The sequence below is a fragment of the Anopheles ziemanni genome (assembly GCF_943734765.1).
Source record: "Anopheles ziemanni chromosome X unlocalized genomic scaffold, idAnoZiCoDA_A2_x.2 X_unloc_2, whole genome shotgun sequence".
NCBI classification, from domain to species: Eukaryota; Metazoa; Arthropoda; class Insecta; order Diptera; family Culicidae; genus Anopheles; species Anopheles ziemanni.
In genome coordinates, this window is record NW_026689785.1 from 306224 (window position 1) to 325944 (window position 19721).

Here is a 19721-nt window from a genome sequence, read left to right on the forward strand (position 1 = left end):
GTGATGTCTCCCCTCATACCTGATTTTACTAAAAAACCATCGCATCTTCTCGCTCTCGACGGGATGTTATTGGACTCCGCATAACGTTTCCAAAACTTATTTGTTTTGCGAGATTGGTTTGATACAGCCTGAGCTACGCAAGGTTTTGTGTTTTTTACGGTACCGAAAACCGGCTCAACGGGGCTAAAATCAGTGATGTCTCCCCTCATACCTGATTTTACTAAAAAACCATCGCATCTTCTCGCTCTCGACGGGATGTTGTTGGACTCCGCATAACGTTTCCAAAACTTATTTGTTTTGCGAGATTGGTTTGATACAGCCTGAGCTACGCTTGATTTTGTGTTTTTTACGGTACCGAAAACCGGCTCAACGGGGCCAAAATCAGTGATGTCTCCCCTCATACCTGATTTTAATAAAAAACCATCGGATCTTCTCGCTCTCGACGGGATGTTGTTGGACTCCGCATAACGTTTCCAAAACTTATTTGTTTTGCGAGATTGGTTTGATACAGCCTGAGCTACGCAAGGTTTTGTGTTTTTTACGGTACCGAAAACCGGCTCAACGGGGCCAAAATCAGTGATGTCTCCCCTCATACCTGATTTTACTAAAAAACCATCGCATCTTCTCGCTCTCGACGGGATGTTGTTGGACTCCGCATAACGTTTCCAAAACTTATTTGTTTTGCGAGATTGGTTTGATACAGCCTGAGCTACGCTTGATTTTGTGTTTTTTACGGTACCGAAAACCGGCTCAACGGGGTCCAAATCAGTTATGTCTCCCCTCATACCTGATTTGACTAAAAAACCATCGGATCTTCTCGCTCTCGACGGGATGTGGTTTGACTCCGCATAACGTTTCCAAAACTTATTTGTTTTGCGAGATTGGTTTGATACAGCCTGAGCTACGCAAGGTTTTGTGTTTTTTACGGTACTGAAAACCGGCTCAACGGGGCCAAAATCAGTGATGTCTCCCCTCATACCTGATTTTACTAAAAAACCATCGCATCTTCTCGCTCTCGACGGGATGTTGTTGGACTCCGCAAAACGTTTCCAAAACTTATTTGTTTTGCGAGATTGGTTTGATACAGCCTGAGCTACGCTTGATTTTGTGTTTTTTACGGTACCGAAAACCGGCTCAACGGGGCCAAAATCAGTGATGTCTCCCCTCATACCTGATTTTAATAAAAAACCATCGGATCTTCTCGCTCTCGACGGGATGTTGTTGGACTCCGCATAACGTTTCCAAAACTTATTTGTTTTGCGAGATTGGTTTGATACAGCCTGAGCTACGCAAGGTTTTGTGTTTTTTACGGTACCGAAAACCGGCTCAACGGGGCCAAAATCAGTGATGTCTCCCCTCATACCTGATTTTACTAAAAAACCATCGCATCTTCTCGCTCTCGACGGGATGTTGTTGGACTCCGCATAACGTTTCCAAAACTTATTTGTTTTGCGAGATTGGTTTGATACAGCCTGAGCTACGCTTGATTTTGTGTTTTTTACGGTACCGAAAACCGGCTCAACGGGGTCCAAATCAGTTATGTCTCCCCTCATACCTGATTTGACTAAAAAACCATCGGATCTTCTCGCTCTCGACGGGATGTGGTTTGACTCCGCATAACGTTTCCAAAACTTATTTGTTTTGCGAGATTGGTTTGATACAGCCTGAGCTACGCAAGGTTTTGTGTTTTTTACGGTACCGAAAACCGGCTCAACGGGGCAAAAATCAGTGATGTCTCCCCTCATACCTGATTTTACTAAAAAACCATCGCATCTTCTCGCTCTCGACGGGATGTTGTTGGACTCCGCATAACGTTTCCAAAACTTATTTGTTTTGCGAGATTGGTTTGATACAGCCTGAGCTACGCTTGATTTTGTGTTTTTTACGGTACTGAAAACCGGCTCAACGGGGCCAAAATCAGTGATGTCTCCCCTCATACCTGATTTTACTAAAAAACCATCGCATCTTCTCGCTCTCGACGGGATGTTGTTGGACTCCGCAAAACGTTTCCAAAACTTATTTGTTTTGCGAGATTGGTTTGATACAGCCTGAGCTACGCTTGATTTTGGGTTTTTTACGGTACCGAAAACCGGCTCAACGGGGCCAAAATCAGTGATGTCTCCCCTCATACCTGATTTTACTAAAAAACCATCGCATCTTCTCGCTCTCGACGGGATGTTGTTGGACTCCGCATAACGTTTTCAAAACTTATTTGTTTTGCGAGATTGGTTTGATACAGCCTGAGCTACGCAAGGTTTTGTGTTTTTTACGGTACCGAAAACCGGCTCAACGGGGTCCAAATCAGTGATGTCTCCCCTCATACCTGATTTTACTAAAAAACCATCGCATCTTCTCGCTCTCGACGGGATGTTGTTGGACTCCGCATAACGTTTCCAAAACTTATTTGTTTTGCGAGATTGGTTTGATACAGCCTGAGCTACGCAAGGTTTTGTGTTTTTTACGGTACTGAAAACCGGCTCAACGGGGCCAAAATCAGTGATGTCTCCCCTCATACCTGATTTAACAAAAAAACCATCGCATCTTCTCGCTCTCGACGGGATGTTGTTGGACTCCGCATAACGTTTCCAAATCTTATTTGTTTTGCGAGATTGGGTTGATACAGCCTGAGCTACGCTTGGTTTTGTGTTTTTTACGGTACCGAAAACCGGCTCAACGGGGCCAAAATCAGTGATGTCTCCCCTCATACCTGATTTTACTAAAAAACCATCGCATCTTCTCGCTCTCGACGGGATGTTGTTGGACTCCGCATAACGTTTCCAAAACTTATTTGTTTTGCGAGATTGGTTTGATACAGCCTGAGCTACGCTTGATTTTGTGTTTTTTACGGTACCGAAAACCGGCTCAACGGGGTCCAAATCAGTGATGTCTCCCCTCATACCTGATTTTACTAAAAAACCATCGCATCTTCTCGCTCTCGACGGGATGTTGTTGGACTCCGCATAACGTTTCCAAAACTTATTTGTTTTGCGAGATTGGTTTGATACAGCCTGAGCTACGCAAGGTTTTGTGTTTTTTACGGTACTGAAAACCGGCTCAACGGGGCCAAAATCAGTGATGTCTCCCCTCATACCTGATTTTACTAAAAAACCTTCGCATCTTCTCGCTCTCGACGGGATGTTGTTGGACTCCGCATAACGTTTCCAAAACTTATTTGTTTTGCGAGATTGGTTTGATACAGCCTGAGCTACGCTTGATTTTGTGTTTTTTACGGTACTGAAAACCGGCTCAACGGGGCCAAAATCAGTGATGTCTCCCCTCATACCTGATTTTACTAAAAAACCATCGCATCTTCTCGCTCTCGACGGGATGTTGTTGGACTCCGCAAAACGTTTCCAAAACTTATTTGTTTTGCGAGATTGGTTTGATACAGCCTGAGCTACGCTTGATTTTGTGTTTTTTACGGTACCGAAAACCGGCTCAACGGGGTCCAAATCAGTGATGTCTCCCCTCATACCTGATTTTACTAAAAAACCATCGCATCTTCTCGCTCTCGACGGGATGTTGTTGGACTCCGCATAACGTTTTCAAAACTTATTTGTTTTGCGAGATTGGTTTGATACAGCCTGAGCTACGCAAGGTTTTGTGTTTTTTACGGTACCGAAAACCGGCTCAACGGGGTCCAAATCAGTGATGTCTCCCCTCATACCTGATTTTACTAAAAAACCATCGCATCTTCTCGCTCTCGACGGGATGTTGTTGGACTCCGCATAACGTTTCCAAAACTTATTTGTTTTGCGAGATTGGTTTGATACAGCCTGAGCTACGCAAGGTTTTGTGTTTTTTACGGTACTGAAAACCGGCTCAACGGGGCCAAAATCAGTGATGTCTCCCCTCATACCTGATTTAACAAAAAAACCATCGCATCTTCTCGCTCTTGACGGGATGTTGTTGGACTCCGCATAACGTTTCCAAAACTTATTTGTTTTGCGAGATTGGGTTGATACAGCCTGAGCTACGCTTGGTGTTGTGTTTTTTACGGTACCGAAAACCGGCTCAACGGGGCCAAAATCAGTGATGTCTCCCCTCATACCTGATTTTACTAAAAAACCATCGCATCTTCTCGCTCTCGACGGGATGTTGTTGGACTCCGCATAACGTTTCCAAAACTTATTTGTTTTGCGAGATTGGTTTGATACAGCCTGAGCTACGCTTGATTTTGTGTTTTTTACGGTACCGAAAACCGGCTCAACGGGGCCAAAATCAGTGATGTCTCCCCTCATACCTGATTTTACTAAAAAACCATCGCATCTTCTCGCTCTCGACGGGATGTTGTTGGACTCCGCATAACGTTTTCAAAACTTATTTGTTTTGCGAGATTGGTTTGATACAGCCTGAGCTACGCAAGGTTTTGTGTTTTTTACGGTACCGAAAACCGGCTCAACGGGGTCCAAATCAGTGATGTCTCCCCTCATACCTGATTTTACTAAAAAACCATCGCATCTTCTCGCCCTCGACGGGATGTTGTTGGACTCCGCAAAACGTTTCCAAAACTTATTTGTTTTGCGAGATTGGTTTGATACAGCCTGAGCTACGCTTGATTTTGTGTTTTTTACGGTACTGAAAACCGGCTCAACGGGGCTAAAATCAGTGATGTCTCCCCTCATACCTGATTTTACTAAAAAACCATCGCATCTTCTCGCTCTCGACGGGATGTTGTTGGACTCCGCATAACGTTTTCAAAACTTATTTGTTTTGCGAGATTGGTTTGATACAGCCTGAGCTACGCAAGGTTTTGTGTTTTTTACGGTACCGAAAACCGGCTCAACGGGGTCCAAATCAGTGATGTCTCCCCTCATACCTGATTTTACTAAAAAACCATCGCATCTTCTCGCTCTCGACGGGATGTTGTTGGACTCCGCATAACGTTTCCAAAACTTATTAGTTTTGCGAGATTGGTTTGATACAGCCTGAGCTACGCTTGATTTTGTGTTTTTTACGGTACCGAAAACCGGCTCAACGGGGCCAAAATCAGTGATGTCTCCACTCATACCTGATTTTACTAAAAAACCATCGCATCTTCTCGCTCTCGACGGGATGTTGTTGGACTCCGCATAACGTTTTCAAAACTTATTTGTTTTGCGAGATTGGTTTGATACAGCCTGAGCTACGCAAGGTTTTGTGTTTTTTACGGTACCGAAAACCGGCTCAACGGGGTCCAAATCAGTGATGTCTCCCCTCATACCTGATTTTACTAAAAAACCATCGCATCTTCTCGCTCTCGACGGGATGTTGTTGGACTCCGCATAACGTTTCCAAAACTTATTTGTTTTGCGAGATTGGTTTGATACAGCCTGAGCTACGCTTGATTTTGGGTTTTTTACGGTACCGAAAACCGGCTCAACGGGGCCAAAATCAGTGATGTCTCCCCTCATACCTGATTTTACTAAAAAACCATCGCATCTTCTCGCTCTCGACGGGATGTTGTTGGACTCCGCATAACGTTTTCAAAACTTATTTGTTTTGCGAGATTGGTTTGATACAGCCTGAGCTACGCAAGGTTTTGTGTTTTTTACGGTACCGAAAACCGGCTCAACGGGGTCCAAATCAGTGATGTCTCCCCTCATACCTGATTTTACTAAAAAACCATCGCATCTTCTCGCTCTCGACGGGATGTTGTTGGACTCCGCAAAACGTTTCCAAAACTTATTTGTTTTGCGAGATTGGTTTGATACAGCCTGAGCTACGCTTGATTTTGTGTTTTTTACGGTACTGAAAACCGGCTCAACGGGGCCAAAATCAGTGATGTCTCCCCTCATACCTGATTTTACTAAAAAACCATCGCATCTTCTCGCTCTCGACGGGATGTTGTTGGACTCCGCATAACGTTTTCAAAACTTATTTGTTTTGCGAGATTGGTTTGATACAGCCTGAGCTACGCAAGGTTTTGTGTTTTTTACGGTACCGAAAACCGGCTCAACGGGGTCCAAATCAGTGATGTCTCCCCTCATACCTGATTTTACTAAAAAACCATCGCATCTTCTCGCTCTCGACGGGATGTTGTTGGACTCCGCATAACGTTTCCAAAACTTATTAGTTTTGCGAGATTGGTTTGATACAGCCTGAGCTACGCTTGATTTTGTGTTTTTTACGGTACCGAAAACCGGCTCAACGGGGCCAAAATCAGTGATGTCTCCACTCATACCTGATTTTACTAAAAAACCATCGCATCTTCTCGCTCTCGACGGGATGTTGTTGGACTCCGCATAACGTTTCCAAAACTTATTTGTTTTGCGAGATTGGTTTGATACAGCCTGAGCTACGCTTGATTTTGTGTTTTTTACGGTACCGAAAACCGGCTCAACGGGGCCAAAATCAGTGATGTCTCCCCTCATACCTGATTTTACTAAAAAACCATCGCATCTTCTCGCTCTCGACGGGATGTTGTTGGACTCCGCATAACGTTTCCAAAACTTATTTGTTTTGCGAGATTGGTTTGATACAGCCTGAGCTACGCAAGGTTTTGTGTTTTTTACGGTACCGAAAACCGGCTCAACGGGGCCAAAATCAGTGATGTCTCCCCTCATACCTGATTTTACTAAAAAACCATCGCATCTTCTCGCTCGCGACGGGATGTTGTTGGACTCCGCATAACGTTTCCAAAACTTATTAGTTTTGCGAGATTGGTTTGATACAGCCTGAGCTACGCTTGATTTTGTGTTTTTTACGGTACCGAAAACCGGCTCAACGGGGCCAAAATCAGTGATGTCTCCCCTCATACCTGATTTTACTAAAAAACCATCGCATCTTCTCGCTCTCGACGGGATGTTGTTGGACTCCGCATAACGTTTCCAAAACTTATTTGTTTTGCGAGATTGGTTTGATACAGCCTGAGCTACGCTTGATTTTGTGTTTTTTACGGTACTGAAAACCGGCTCAACGGGGTCCAAATCAGTGATGTCTCCCCTAGCTCAAGATTTTTCTAAAATACCATCGCATCTTCTCGCTCTCGACGGGATGTTGTTGGACTCCGCATAACGTTTCCAAAACTTATTTGTTTTGCGAGATTGGTTTGATACAGCCTGAGCTACGCTTTTTTTGTGTTCCATGCTATGCTTTGCTGGGTTTAGGAGATGCAGCTTATCATGCACGAAGTGTTTTTTTTTTTTTTTTGAAACCAGGATTCAATCTCCAAAATAAATATCGACTGCAAGCGAAATTGAAATAAAAGAGTGCGAGCAGCAAAATGGGGAAAACGTAGCCATAACTCAAATAAATTGAACACGAGTGATATAGTTTTAACAATTGTTTATTTGCATGCATTTATTTTAAATGAAAAAGCTATATCTACATTTGCATGCACTTATTTATTATATGGCATGCATTACTTTAAATTGAACGTGGTTAGTCATTTTTGCATGCATTAAATTATTTGAAGGCATGCATTAATAATAGTTAAATTAATTTTTCATATTAAAATAGTGTGAGCGCGTGGACGCTCGACGACGACGATGAGTTGTTCGGTTTTCTACGTTTAGCACGGCTGTTGTGCTGATCCACATGATGGCCAAAAAGGGATGCATCGTCCAGCGCCGTCGACTCCGCAATCGGCAAGTCGTGGAAATCATCGTCGCTGCATCTGGCCTGGTCTTCGTCCACCACTTGAGTTTTCGGTAGCACAGCCTGCATGTACCGATCCAGCTCCTCCCACTCCGCCTGCCTCTGAAAAGATGAACATGTATCAATATACGCCATATGTTCGGTGATGTATCTAATCAAGGCGTCCTGGTGTTCTCTCTCGAATGCTGTTTTGCGGACTGTTGGCAGTCGGTGGAATCGCTTCCTTGCAGCCCGGTGACACCTCGCTGCTGTATATGGTGGTTTATGTTGGCCGTACTTTGCGACGAAGTAATCAATTGTAGTGAGTGGAACGGATTGGGGCTTTCCGTTTGCCTCGTCAAACAGCCGCTTTTCTTCCTTTGTAAGGCGGTGGTTTTCCGAACGCGATGCTTCGATGATATAAGGCAGTTTCGTGGTAGGATCAGCATGCTTCCACAGCTTTTTCCGGTCGGCGCAAGTCAGATTTAAGGTGCTGTTTTTTTTTGTAAAAATATTGTAAGGTGTTATGGTGCGGTTTGCTATCTTGTTGTATGTTGTTTTGGTTTGGTTCTGGTAGCTAGAAATAATCAAAACAAAACAAACAATACAATCAATGAAAACCAAGGCACCTTTTGGTTGATTATTTAAGACTTACGAATATTGTTGCATTTTTGGTTGTGTAGTTTTCGGCGTCTCGCCCAAACACTCCCGGACTCCTTTCTTCTGCACGATGCAGAGCATTTCGTCCAGCGTCCGATACGCGTCGACTCTCTGCAACAACATTTTTGTCGCCTTCTTTGCTTCTTCGGGCGTATGGTTGCCTACAGCGACGCGAGTCCAATTTATTTGCTGAATCCGGTCGTCTGCTTTCTTCTCGTCCTCCGCTGGCAAAATTGCTCGAAGCTGGTGGACCAAATCATCGTACTCGGCTACCGTCCACTGTTCGGCAGCAACGTTACCGAAATTTGCACATTGTTCGGTCTCCGCCGATCCGAACATATCCTCAGTAGCGTTTATCCAACTCGAGGCCATTTTCTGCACGAAACTTTTTATTTTTTCTGTAGTAAATTGGTTGAGTCTGCTTCTTTCGTCCGTAGGAAGGCGTCTGTAAAATGGCGTCGTTTTTTTCGGCAGGTACATTGAGTCGATTCTCTGTCCTGCTTCCCGAAATGTCAGTTGAACGAAAAGGAATTATTAATTTTTCAATAGCTCACAAACAAAATCAAGAAAACGTTGTTTCTTTCAGCGTAAATGTTCCAGTATTGTTGCGGTCATGTGGAAGAATCATCATTAAATTAAATATAACGGCCAGAGTGAGCAACTTATTTCAAAACAAGAATAATTTAAAATTTGTTCGTTGGTTTTCATTATTCTCGTTGAAGAACTGAACCCACAATTTGTAAACACGACGAAATGGAAGACAATTGTCAAAAAGTCAACTTCATACGGAATAATTATTTGTTTCTGCTGTAACAGATATTTTTTAAATTTACATCTGCGCATATATAATAAAAATGAAGCTTTTGGTCTCTAAAATACCATTCCAAAAATATATAATAATACGAGATCGGGTTCTTACAACCAGACTTATTTCCGGTTTTGTGGTTTTTCCGATATCAGCAGTGATGACCAGTACCATGGTGCACCTACGATGAACCGCAATCTTAAAAATATGTTCTTTCAACATTTACCTTTCTCCTGCTTTCTTCGAAATACGTCCTATGATAACGAATTAATAATTTTTCAATTAATAAAAAACAATGTTCTGTTTCTAGCAAAAAAACAAGAAATGAAATTATTTTATTCGTTGCTCATCGAAGACCTACTTGAAGAACTGAACTCGCATTTTGTAAACATGGTTTCATTGAAACCACCTTCATACGTTGTTGAAATAATGGTTCGTTTCTGCTACAAAAGACGTTTTTTAATCTTCATCTGACCATATCGAAATGAAATAAGTTTTCTCGGTCTTCAATTTACCATTATAAAAATATATAATAATGCGAGATCGGTTGCAAACAACACAACTTATTCCCGTATTGGCTTATTTGACAATATACAGCTCACCGGAATCACCTTCGGTAAAGTTTACCCGCAGAAATGTGTTCTTTAATTATAAATCTTCATCCTATTTGCTTGTCGTCAGTGTTTGGACTTGAGATAATTATGTTTTAATTTTTCAAAAACTAAGTACTATTTCTAGCATTAAAACATGAAATTAAATTATATTTTTTATTGATCTACGACCACCTACTTGAAGAACTGAACCCGCATTTTGTAAACATGGTTTCATTGAAACCACCTTCATACGTTGTGGAAATAATGGTTCGTTTCTGCTACAAAAGACTTTTTTTAATCTTCATCTGACCATATCGAAATGAAATAAGTTTTCTCGGTCTTCAATTTACCATTCCAAAAATATATAATAATGCGAGATCGGTTGCAAACAACACAACTTATTCCCGTATTGGCTTATTTGACAATATACAGCTCACCGGAATCACCTTCGGTAAAGTTTACCCGCAGAAATGTGTTCTTTAATTATAAATCTTCATCCTATTTGCTTGTCGTCAGTGTTCGGACTTGAGATAATTATGTTTTAATTTTTCAAAAACAAAGTACTATTTCTAGCATTAAAACATGAAATTAAATTATTGTTTTTATTGAGCTATGACCACCTACTTGAAGAACTGAACCCGCATTTTGTAAACATGGTTTCATTGAAACCACCTTCATACGTTGTTGAAATAATGGTTTTATGCTTGAAGTTCTGCTTCAAAATACTTTTTTGTTAGCCATATCATGCACAGTTTATAAATATTCAACGCCAACTTGCTAACTCGTCTCGAACTTGCCGTTATTCTTGGTCCAAGTCCCATTTCATTCGTTTTTGGACCTTTGTTGCTCTATGTTTCACTAATAGCTTCGCCCACCAACATGCTGATTTTCTATTCGTATTTTTCCGTAATAGTTCCAATCAGGACCATTCCAAATCACAGCGTAACTTGTCGCTCGGTGGCAAACTGACCGAGTTATAATTCATGAAAAGTACCTCAACCTGGTACAGCACATGGTCGGCCCAAACCATAAACCGACCAAACGACCGACTTGGAGCACCCTGACCGGGTTGCTCCCATATAATGAAAGTTGCGTCTTCCAACGTCCAACATATAAATATTCAACGACAAGTCGCTATCTCTTATCGGTCAGCCGGTATTCACGACCCAAAGGTGAAAATGTATGGAGAGCGTTCACAAAATTCCGGACGAATTTTGTAAACGTGTTTTTCCGTTTTCTCTCAATTGCGGGCGAACTAAGCGTCGGATCGAAAAAAACCCAAAAGTAAAATGTGTTTAAAAATCCGATTTCTACATTATTGCCGAAGACACCTAAGCGCTATCTCGAAATTTTAAAAATCGATCGAAAATGTATGGACGGCGATCACAAAATTCGTCCGGAATTTTGTAAACGTGTTTTTTCGTTTTCTCGCGATTGCGGGCGAACCAAGCGACGGATCGAAAAAAACCCAAAAGTAAAATGTGTTTAAAAACCCGATTTCTACATTATTGCCGAAGACATCAAAGCGCTATCTCGAAATTTTAAAAATCGATCGAAAATGTATGGACGGCGATCACAAAATTCCGGACGAATTTTGTAAACGTGTTTTTTCGTTTTCTCGCGATTGCGGGCGAACCAAGCGACGGATCGAAAAAAACCCAAAAGTAAAATGTGTTTAAAAACCCGATTTCTACATTATTGCCGAAGACACCAAAGCGCTATCTCGAAATTTTAAAAATCGATCGAAAATGTATGGACGGCGATCACAAAATTCGTCCGGAATTTTGTAAACGTGTTTTTTCGTTTTCTCGCGATTGCGGGTGAACCAAGCGACGGATCGAAAAAAACCCAAAAGTAAAATGTGTTTAAAAACCCGATTTCTACATTATTGCCGAAGACACCAAAGCGCTATCTCGAAATTTTAAAAATCGATCGAAAATGTATGGACGGCGTTCACAAAATTCGTCCGGAATTTTGTAAACGTGTTTTTCCGTTTTCTCTCAATTGCGGGCGAACTAAGCGTCGGATCGAAAAAAACCCAAAAGTAAAATGTGTTTAAAAACCCGATTTCTACATTATTGCCGAAGACACCAAAGCGCTATCTCGAAATTTTAAAAATCGATCGAAAATGTATGGACGGCGTTCACAAAATTCGTCCAGAATTTTGTAAACGTGTTTTTCCGTTTTCTCTCGATTGCGCGCGAACTATGCGTCGGATCGAAAAAAACCCAAAAGTAAAATGTGTTTAAAAACCCGATTTCTACATTATTGCCGAAGACACCAAAGCGCTATCTCGAAATTTTAAAAATCGATCGAAAATGTATGGACGGCGTTCACAAAATTCGTCCGGAATTTTGTAAACGTGTTTTTCCGTTTTCTCTCAATTGCGGGCGAACTAAGCGTCGGATCGAAAAAAACCCAAAAGTAAAATGTGTTTAAAAACCCGATTTCTACATTATTGCCGAAGACACCAAAGCGCTATCTCGAAATTTTAAAAATCGATCGAAAATGTATGGACGGCGATCACAAAATTCGTCCGGAATTTTGTAAACGTGTTTTTCCGTTTTCTCTCGATTGCGGGCGAACCAACCGACGGATCGAAAAAAACCCAAAAGTAAAATGTGTTTAAAAACCCGATTTCTACATTATTGCCGAAGACACCAAAGCGCTATCTCGAAATTTTAAAAATCGATCGAAAATGTATGGACGGCGATCACAAAATTCGTCCGGAATTTTGTAAACGTGTTTTTTCGTTTTCTCGCGATTGCGGGCGAAGCAAGCGACGGATCGAAAAAAACCCAAAAGTAAAATGTGTTTAAAAACCCGATTTCTACATTATTGCCGAAGACACCAAAGCGCTATCTCGAAATTTTAAAAATCGATCGAAAATGTATGGACGGCGTTCACAAAATTCGTCCGGAATTTTGTAAACGTGTTTTTTCGTTTTCTCGCGATTGCGGGCGAACCAAGCGACGGATCGAAAAAAACCCAAAAGTAAAATGTGTTTAAAAACCCGATTTCTACATTATTGCCGAAGACACCAAAGCGCTATCTCGAAATTTTAAAAATCGATTGAAATTGTATGGAGAAAGGATTGTTTTTTGAAGCCTGTCGAAAATACACTCACCGAGCCGTTTTTTGTATCGACCGACATACAAGTTTGCCTAGCTAACTTTTTCTTCCGGATTGGCCGCGTACCTCACTTTTCAATATCTAGTGGTGCCATGGACCACCAAAAGAGGCTTTTTAACATTTTCAACAATTTCGACTTTTTCGGATTTTCAACGTAAGGGGACTCGGGGCGACTTTTTTCGAGTCTGTCTAAAATACACTTACCAGATTTTTCAAAGGTGCGGACCGTCATACAACTTTGCCTAGGTCAATTTTTTGTTCCAAATCGATCGCGGGTTTCACTTTTCAATATTTAGGGCTCGAGTAGAGTACGAATATAGGGTTTTCTCATTTTTCGACATTTTCGACTTTTTTTTTATTTTTTCGGGTGTATCGAGCTTCGGCATAGCCATACCGTTTGTGTTTCTCAATTTTTTATTTGACTAGTCGTAAGTACTCGAGTAGATGAAACTTTTTGCCGAAGACACCATGCCTCGGAAACGACTCCTTCATGCTCAAAATTGGGGCCAAAGGTGATTTTTGTTACCTTTCCTTAGGGGGCCCAACACTTAGAAAATTTTCAAAATCGCGATTTTTCGATTGCGAGCTAGCGCTTTGCGGTCTTCGGCAATGTTTTAGATCTTGATGAGATAAGACTTTTTGGCCATGAGACATTTACCCCTCCGACCCCTCCTTCCCCCCGCAAATCGCCCACCAAAGTGCAATTTTTGCTTTTTCACCTCTTTGCACGCACTGTTCGGCCCAAATGGCCACTTTTTATGGGTCTGAGCGCTTTGCGGTCTTCGGCAAACTTATAGATCGTACCAATTCCTAATTATAATTATTCCCCACCACCATCGTACCTCTTCATCCCTGGCCACTATTCGCGTACCAAGGTAATTTTTGTTCATTTTGTCAACATTTTTCATTTTTGACTGCTTATATCGGCCTTGCCATGAACCGATAGCGCTTCGCTGTGTTCTAACGTAAGTTAGTACTACTCACTACCTTTCCAAATCATGTCTTAGGTTGCCATTTGCTTGCATACAGCCGGAGCTATGAGCGATACCGTAAAAAGTACCGAAACTTGGAAAAATCCTTGGATCGCCCATATCCCCCCTTTGGGGGCCAGATATCGAAAAAAGTTCTGATTCAAAAAGTTGCGCATCAACGTGTTCTAGTTATGCCTGCAACACTTCACTTCGCTAGCTGGCCTGCAACTTACCCGTAATTGGGATTTTAGGGTGTTCTTGGAGGGCCCATTTCCTGCGACTTGGTATCTTTTGGGCCCTATGTTTCTCTAATATCTCCACGAGTTTTCCAGATTGCGTTCTCATACTTTCAGGGTGTTTAGAACACTTCAAGACCTTTCCAACGCTATGCCGTTTGCCTCACTCGGACATCTACAGCCGAAGTTATTCGAGGTACACGGTACCTTACCCTGTTTTCTCAGTACTTGGTCGAAAATTTCGATCAGCCATATGACCGACTTGGACAACCCTGAGCGGGTTGGCCCCATATAACTGAACTTTTGTCTCGTGGAGGCAAACTTATAAATATTCCACGTCAACTCGCTATCTCGTACCGCCTTGAAGGTATACTTGGTTCAAGGGCCATTTCCAGCGACTTGGTCGCAATTTCGCTCTTAGTTTCGCTAATGTCTTCGTCCGTGGACATGTTGATTTTTTGTTTGTATTTTTCCTTGATAGTCCCATTTGAAACTATTCCATACCAGAGCCAAGCGTCCTGCTAAGTGCCATACAGCCTGAGCTGTAATTCATGAAAGGTACCTCTACCAGTTTTTGCCATACTTGGGTGCAAACCATGAATCACCCATATCTCCACTTTGGAGGCCAGCTACCGCCTTGTCCCCATATACTTTTTTGTTGGTAATATCATGCACAGTTTATAAATATTCTACGTCAACTTCCTATCTCTTCTCAAACTTGCCGTTATTCTTGGTCCAAGTCCCATTTCATTCGTTTTTGGACCCATTTTGCTATATGTTTCACTAATAGCTTCGGCCATGGACAAGCTGATTTTCTATTTGTATTTTTCCTTGATAGTCCAACTTGAGACCATTCTAAAACACACCGCAACTTGTCGCTCGGTGGCAAACTGACCGAGTTATAATTCATGAAAGGTACCTCACCTTGGTACACCACGTGGTCGGCCCAAACCATAAACCGACCAAACGACCGACTTGGAGCACCCTGACCGGGTTGCTTCCATATAAGGAAAGTTGCGTCTCGACCCGCCCAACGTATGAATATTCTACGCCAAGTCGCTATCTCTTACCGGTCAGCCGGTAATCACCTTTCAAGGGTGGTTTTGGTCAAGTGCCATTTCCTGCGACTTGGTCCCCGAATTGGACCATCATCACCTAATATCTCCGTGGTCTTTCAACTCAGCCTCATGAAACTTTCAGGGTAGATAGGTCTCCCCAAGACCTTTCCAACGATATGCGCTTTGCCTCGCTCGGCCATCTACAGCCGAAGTTATTCATGGTACTTGGTACCTTACCCTGTTTTTACCATACTTGTTCGTACTTGGGTGCAAAACATGAATCACCCATATCTCCACTTTGGAGGCCAGCTACCGCCTTGTCCCCATATACTTTTTTGTTGGTAATATCATGCACAGTTTATAAATATTCTACGTCAACTTCCTATCTCTTCTCAAACTTGCCGTTATTCTTGGTCCAAGTCCCATTTCATTCGTTTTTGGACCCATTTTGCTATATGTTTCACCAATAGCTTCGGCCATGGACAAGCTGATTTTCTATTTGTATTTTTCCTTGATAGTTTAACTTGAGACTATGCCAAATCACAGCGTAACTTGTCGCTCGGTGAAAAACTGACCGAGTTATAATTCATGAAAGGTACCTCTACCTGGTGCACCACGTGATCGGCCCAAACCTTAAACCGACCAAACGACCGACTTGGAGCACCCTGACCGGGTTGCTCCCATATAATGAAAGTTGCGTCTTCCAACGTCCAACATATAAATATTCTACGACAAGTCGCTATCTCTTACCGGTCAGCCGGTATTCACCTTTCAAAGGTGGTTTTGGTCAAGTGCCATTTCCTGCGACTTGGTCCCCGAATTGGACTATCATCACCTAATATCTCCGTGGTCTTTCAACTCAGCCTCATGAAACTTTCAGGGTAGATAGGTCTCCCCAAGACCTTTCCAACGGTATGCCGTTTGTCTTGCTCGGCCATCTACAGCCGAAGTTATTCATGGTACTTTGTACCTTACCCTGTTTTTTCCATACTTGTTCGTACTTGGGTGCAAAACATGAATCACCCATATCTCCACTTTGGGGGCCAGCTACCGCCTTGTCCCCATATACTTTTTTGTTGGTCATATTATGCACAAATTATAAATATTCTACGCCAACTTGCTACCTCGTCTCCAACTTGCCGTTATTCTTGGTTCAAGTCCCATTTCATTCGTTTTCGGACCCATTTTGCTATATGTTTTACTAATAGCTTCGGCCATTGACAAGCTGATTTTTTATTTGTATTTTTCCTTGATAGTCCCACTTAAGATCATTCCAAAACACAACGCAACTTGTCGCTCGGTGGCAAACTGACCGAGTTATAATTCATGAAAAATACCTCTACCTGGTACAGCACATGGTCGGCCCAAATCATAAACCGACCAAACGACCGACTTGGAGCACCCTGACCGGGTTGCTCCCATATAATGAAAGTTGCGTCTTTCAACGTCCAACATATAAATATTCCACGCCAAGTCGCTATCTCTTACCGGTAAGCCGGTATTCACCTTCCAAGTGTGATTTTGGTCAAGTGCCATTTCCTGCGACTTGGTCCCCGAATTGGACCATCATCACCTAATATCTCCGTGGTCTTTCAACTCAGCCTCATGAAACTTTCAGGGTAAATAGGTCTCCCCAAGACCTTTCCAACGGTATGCCGTTTGTCTCGCTAGGCCATCTACAGCCGAAGTTATTAAAGGTACTTGGTACCTTACCCTGTTTTTTTCCATACTTGTTCGTACTTGGGTACAAACTTTGGATCGCCCATATCTCCACTTTGGAGGCCAGCCAGCACCTTGGCCTCATATACTTTTTTGTTGGTCATACCATGCACCAAATATAATTGTTCTACGCCAACTTGCTATCTCTTCTCCAACTTGCCGTTATTCTTGGTCCAAGTCCCATTTCGTTCGTTTTTGGACCCATTTTGCTATATGATTCACTAATAGCGTCGGCCATGAACAAGCTGATTTTCTATTTTTATTTTTCCTTGATAGTTCCACTCAAAACCATTCCAAAACACCCCGCAACTCGTCGCTCGGTGGCAAACTGACCGAGTTATAATTCATGAAAGGTACCTCAATTTGGTACACCACGTGGTCGGCCCAAAACATAAACCGACCAAACGACCGACTTGGAGCACCCTGACCGGGTTGCTCTTGTATAATGAAAGTTGCGTCTTTACCCGCCCAACGTATGAATATTCTACGCCAAGTCGCTATCTCTTACCGGTCAGCCGGTATTCACCTTTCAAGGGTGGTTTTGGTCAAGTGCCATTTCCTGCGACTTGGTCCCCGAATTGGACCATCATCACCTAATATCTCCGTGGTCTTTCAATTCAGCGTCATGAAACTTTCAGGGTAGATAGGTCTCCCCAAGACCTTTCCAACGATATTTCGTTTGTCTTGCTCGGCCATCTACAGCCGAAGTTATTAATGGTACTTGGTACCTTACCCTGTTTTCACCATACTTGTTCGCACTTGGGTGCAAAACATGAATCACCCATATCTCCACTTTGGAGGCCAGCTACCGCCTTGGCCCGATATACTTTTTTGTTGGTCATATCATGCACAGTTTATAAATATTCTATGCCAACTAGCTACCTCGTCTCCAACTTGCCGCTATTCTTGGTCCAAGTCCCATTTCATTCGTTTTTGGACCTTTGTTGCTCTATGTTTCACTAATAGCTTCGCCCACCAACATGCTGATTTTCTATTCGTATTTTTCCTTGATAGTCCCTCTTAAGACCATTCCAAAACACACTGCAACTTGTCGCTCGGTGGCAAACTGACCGAGTTATAATTCATGAAAGGTACCTCACCTTGGTACACCACGTGGTCGGCCCAAACCATAAACCGACCAAACGACCGACTTGGAGCACCCTGACCGGGTTGCTCTTGTATAATGAAAGTTGCGTCTTTACCTGCCAAACGTATGAATATTCTACGCCAAGTCGCTATCTCTTACCGTTCAGCCGGTATTCACCTTTCAAAGGTGATTTTGGTCAAGTGCCATTTCCTGCGAATTGGTCCCCGAATTGGACCATCATCACCTAATATCTCCGTGGTCTTTCAACTCAGCCTCATGAAACTTTCAGGGTAGATAGGTCTCCCCAAGACCTTACCAACGGTATGTGATTTGCCTCGCTAGGCCATCCACAGCCGAAGTTATTCATGGTACTTGGTACCTTACCCTGTTTTCACCATACTTGTTCGTACTTGGGTGCAAAACATGAATCACCCATATCTCCACTTTGGGGGCCAGCTACCGCCTTGTCCCCATATACTTTTTTGTTGGTCATATTATGCACAGTTTATAAATATTCTACGCCAACTTGCTACCTCGTCTCCAACTTGCCGTTATTCTTGGTTCAAGTCCCATTTCATTCGTTTTTGGACCCTTGTTGCTCTATGTTTCACTAATAGCTTCGCCCACCAACATGCTGATTTTCTGTTCGTATTTTTCCTTAATAGTTCCACTCAGGACCATTCCAAAACACACCGCAACTTGTCGCTCGGTGGCAAACTGACCGAGTTATAATTCATGAAAGGTACCTCTACCTGCTACAGCACATGGTCGGCCCAAACCATAAACCGACCAAACGACCGACTTGGAGCACCCTGATCGGGTTGCTCCCATATAATAAAATTTGCATCTATACCCGCCCAACGTATGAATATTCAACGCCAAGTCGCTATCTCTCACCGGTCAGCCGGTATTCACCTTTCAAAGGTGATTTTGGTCAAGTGCCATTTCCTGCGACTTGGTCCCCGAATTGGACCATCATCACATAATATCTCCGTGGTCTTTCAACTCAGCCTCATGAAACTTTCAGGGTAGATAGGTCTCCCCAAGACCTTTCCAACGGTATGTGATTTGCCTCGCTAGGCCATCTACAGCCGAAGTTATTCATGGTACTTGGTACCTTACCCTGTTTTCACCATACTTGATCGTACTTGGGTGCAAAACATGAATCACCCATATCTCCACTTTGGGGGCCAGCTACCGCCTTGTCCCCATATACTTTTTTGTTGGTCATGTTATGCACAATTTATAAATATTCTACGCCAACTTGCTACCTCGTCTCCAACTTGCCGTTATTCTTGGTTCAAGTCCCATTTCATTCGTTTTTGGACCCTTGTTGCTCTATGTTTCACTAATAGCTTCGCCCACCAACATGCTGATTTTCTGTTCGTATTTTTCCTTAATAGTTCCACTCAGTACCATTCCAAAACACACCGCAACTTGTCGCTCGGTGGCAAACTGACCGAGTTATAATTCATGAAAGGTACCTCTACCTGCTACAGCACATGGTCGGCCCAAACCATAAACCGACCAAACGACCGACTTGGAGCACCCTGACCGGGTTGCTCCCATATAATGAAAGTTGCGTCTCAAGCCGTGAAACGTATGAATATTCTGCGCCAAGTCGCTATCTCTTACCGTTCAGCCGGGATTCACCTTTCAAGGGTGATTTTGGTCAAGTGCCATTTCCTGCGACTTTGTCCCCGAATTGGACCATCATCACCTAATATCTCCGTGGTCTTTCAACTCAGCCTCATGAAACTTTCAGGGTAGATAAGTCTCTCCGAGACCTTTCCAACGGTATGCCGTTTGTCTTGCTCGGCTATCTACAGCCGAAGTTATTAATGGTACTTGGTACCTTACCCTGTTTTTTCCATACTTGTTCGTACTTGGGTACAAACTTTGG